The following is a 4647-nucleotide window of genomic DNA, read 5'->3' on the forward strand; positions in this document are numbered from 1 at the left end:
TTGAGTGTTTGATGATATCTCTCCAACGCTCCTTGGGTCTGGGGATGGTAAGCTGAAGACATGATCTGGGTGATGCCCAACTCTTTCAGAGACTGCTTGAAAACATTTGACACGAAATTACTTCCCCGTCTGACTGGGTACCTCCTTGGGCAGAACAAACTTGGTGAAGAACCCTAGCATTTCATTAACCACGTTCTTTGCTGATATATTTCTAAATGGAATGGCTTCAGGATAACGAGTACCCATATCAATCAGGGTCAACACATAAGAAAATCCTGAAGAAATCTTGTGATGAGGGCCCACAATATCCACCAACACACGGGTGAATGGCGCCTCAAAAGGAGGAATGGGAACTAGAAGTGCAACCTTTTCTGTGTGATTACTCTTACCAACAACTTGACAGGTGTGACAAGACTTAAAAATACTAGGAAACATCTCTGAAGATACCTGGCCAGTAGAAGTGTTTCAAAATGCGTGCCCCAGTCTTCCTCACTCCAAGGTGTCCTGCCACACTGGAATCACGAGCCACTCTAATGATATCCCGCCTACAAACAAGAGGGATAACAATCTGATGTACAACCTCCCATTCACAGTCGGCTGATGCTGTTGGGGGTCTCCTTACTTCCTCATAAGTACTCCTGACTTTATATAATAACAAGTAGAAGCACCAGCTGACTCTTCCTCACTGCAAGCAGAGTTAGCTAGACCTTTCAACTCAGGGCCAGCAACCTGCAACTCAACAAACTCTTGACGAGACAAATTATCAACACTACGGGGTACTGCCTCATCTGGTGATTGGTCCAAATTAGCAAGAAAAGTGTCAGCTAGGATAACATCATCATCATCAATATCCTCTAAGTCACCAGTAACTTTAGACTTAGCCCTAGTGACAGCACATGCAGAGAACACATCAGGGACATCACAATCCTGGATCGCAGCCACTGGTTCACTAGACAACTGAGGAGCTGGACACACTTGACCTCCACCAATATCATTTCCAAGTAAGAAAGTCACACCTGACATTGGGAGTGTCTCAACCAACCCAACCATAACGGAACCAATCACAAAACCAGACTCTGGATTCACTCTGCACAGAGGGGACAGAGAAGTAATTATTCCCTACACCTTGTAAGATTACAGTTTGGCTTAGAGGAATTAACATTAGAGCCTAGAACACTGGTCAGTATAAGGGATCAGCAAGCCCCTGTATCACGATATATTTTAACTGATTTTCTGTCATTACTGTCCAAAGGACTGACAAAACCATCAGACAGGAAATTAGCACATGAACTCTTGAGAGTGTCACCCACGTTACTGCTCAAAAGAGGAGCTTCAACGCGAGAATTTAATTTACCCTCAAAGCAGGTTCAGTTAACTCGGTTAAAGAATTCTGGGAACTCTCAAGGGTGGACACTGGGACCAATTGACTGAATATTTAAAGACTCCCTTTTTGTTCACATCACGCTGTCTCCTGAAACATTTCTCCGTAGTATGACCAAGCTTACTACTATAAGTACATTTACTTTTTTTGAAATCTAGAGGTGGAGCTGGTATTTACTTCCTGGAGAAACATCATCTTTTTATTCTCTTTCCTGTTACCTGTACTCTGAGTAGAGTGAATGCACTTACTCTCAGCTTTCCTTTTTTCTTTAGAATATCTCTTGTGAGTGAGAACATATTCATCAGCTAAAACTGCAGCATCAGGACAAATTATCTATTCTTTTCATCAAAGATATAGGCTTACATCTTTATTAATACACCTTTTGGAAGTCCTCCAGCAAAATCATCTGCTTAAATTTATCAAAATCAGAATTTACATTCTTAGAATTTAACCACTGCTCTGACAGATCTTCTTTGATTTTTGCATACTGAACATGGGATTCCTTATCTTGCTTATATGTTGTCCTAAATTTTATTCTATAGGCTTCAGGAACAAGCTCATAGGCCTTAAGAATCAAGCTCTTAACTACATCATAATTGTCAGATTGATCCTGAGGCAAAGATACATAAGTTACTTTAGCTTTACCGGTGAGAACACTCCTTGTAGGAGTACTGGTCAATACTTTTTGGGCTAATTAAAACCTGTAGCTACCCTCTCAAACAACTGAAAATACTTCTTTAAATCAGATTCATCAAAAGGAGGGACAAATTTAACATTTTTAGCCACATCAAAATCATCAGAGCTAGATGATCCACTTCCACCTTGTTTCATGCGATACTCATGGTCTGCCTGAATCTTAGCAAGTTTCCAATTTGTGCCTGTGCCTCCCCAGAACATGCCTGAAAATCAGCCTCCTTAGCACAAGCCTCCTGCAGGGCTAGCTGTAACTTAGCTATTTCGTCTGCGTTTGCTCATCTTGAGGAGTTACATTAAACAAGCTTTTATTAATCATGCCAACAATTTGATCTTTAGAATGATGGGAGTGAACTGCAATTCCCAATTGTTGAGCAACAAGCTAAAGTTCATTCTTTGCTCTGTTTTGTACATCACACACTGTTTGCACATTTGACAAAATATCTTTGGCTTCATCAAGTGTAGGAATAGTAGACATCATGAATAAATCACAGTCACAAAATATCAAGCAATATCCTTATGATAATATCCTGAATATCCTGATAAGAGGTCGCCAAATTTATGTTACGGAACAGAGAAAGATAACGAACACTTCAAGTGAGAATACAAAAATCACTCATTGTCCCGCAAAACCCAGGTTCAAAAACAAAACACAAGTTAAAGTTTAATAGCTCATAACTAACAACTAAACATTCACACTCATAAGGATAATGTAATGGCAAAAACAGGTTAAATATAGTGTTAACTGTAATAGCTCTCTATGAACACGAAATTAGCAAGAGTAAATTTATCTAAGTCATTCTTGATCGAGAAAACCGGATAATGCTCAGTTATCGCAAGATATACATTACAGATACAAAATATTATTAATAATGACTGACAGTAAAAACTTTACATTAATCACAAAACCTCACCAGGCCCACTAACCAACACCTTATGCTATACAGTAAAAGAAAAAATGTAATAACACTTATAGTCTACATTACACAGCAGCTAGATGGTTGGAGACTTCCTGAGCACCTCACAAAAATAATAACAACTGTACAGGGGAGGACAGAGATGTGAACAAAATGGGTGAGTAGATCTAAGTGGCAATTAATGCAGAGGACCGAGCTCACATATAGGGACCGGCAGAGCTTGATAGAACTTGTAAGAAGGACGCGCAAATGAAGCCATAGGGGACAAAGAGTTGACAATCCTGCTCTGAACAACAGAAAGAACGACTTACTCTACTATAAGGGAGGAGAAGGGGGAGTGAGGTAGAACACGGAAGCTTGGTCACTAGTGGAAGCCACGAGGTGAATCGTAATCAAACATGCAGCATACTGTACGTTAGAATTATACAAAGGATGATGAAATCATAGGCTATGTAACAAGATATATATATATATATATATATATATATATATATATATATATATATATATGTACGGCTGTATTGTCAGAATACAAAGGATGATGAAACTATGAGTTATGTAACAATATATATATATATATATATATATATATATATATATATATATATATATATATATATATTGTTACATAGCCTATGATTTCATCATCCTTTGCATAATTCTAACGTACAGTATGCTGCATGTTTGATCACGATTCGCTCCTCGTGGCTTCCATAGTGACTAGGCTTGCGTGTTCTACCTCACTCCCCCCCTTTCTCCCCCTTATGGTAGAGTAAGTCGTTCTTTCCTGTTGTTCAGAGCAGGATTGTCTACTCTTTGTCCCATATGGCTTCATTTGTGCGTCCTTCTTACAAGTTGTATCAAGCTCTGCTTGAACATATATAATGAGATAAGTCTAAGAATTAATTGCCACTTAGATCTACTCCTTATTTTGTTCTCATCTCTGTCCTCCCCTGTATAGTGTGTATTGTTATTTTTGTGAGTGCTCAGGAAGTCTCCAGCCATCTAGCTGTATAATTTGAGTATAAGTGTTGTTACCATTTTTCTTGTACTGTATGGCCTAAGGCGTTAATTCATAGGCCTGGTAATGTTTTTTGTGATTCATGTAGAGTTTTTAATGTCGGCCATTATTAATAACATTTTGTATGTGTAATAATATATCTTGCTTTAACTAAGCATTATCCGGTTTTCTCATTTATCAGGGCTGACTTAGATAAATTTGCTCTTGCTAAATTCATGTTAATAGAGGCTATTGCAGTTAACCATATATGTAACCTGTTTTGTCATTACATTATCCTTATGAGTCCTGAATGTTTAGTTGTTAGTTTGAGGATTAAACTTTAACATGTAATTTTACCTAAGTCTTTTGTTTTGAACCTGGAACTTTGCGGGACCGTAGTGGTTTTAGTATTCTCACTTGAAGTGTCCATTATCTCTCTCTGTTCCGTAACAATATATATATTTATATATATATATATATATATATATATATATATATATATATATATATATATGTGTGTGTGTGTGTGTGTGTGTGTGTGTGTGTGTGTGTATGGAGCCTCTGTGGTACAGTGGTAAAGTGTTTTCAGACTCTGGTGAGAGCGGGTTCCCTCCCGCCAGAGTTGTAAAAACTTTGGGAAGCGTTCACCAAGCGAC

Source organism: Coenobita brevimanus, unplaced genomic scaffold, assembly GCF_032717465.1.
Source record: "Coenobita brevimanus isolate Jiangsu-jjx unplaced genomic scaffold, ASM3271746v2 jjx.HiC_scaffold_2333, whole genome shotgun sequence".
In the NCBI taxonomy this organism is placed as follows: Eukaryota; Metazoa; Arthropoda; class Malacostraca; order Decapoda; family Coenobitidae; genus Coenobita; species Coenobita brevimanus.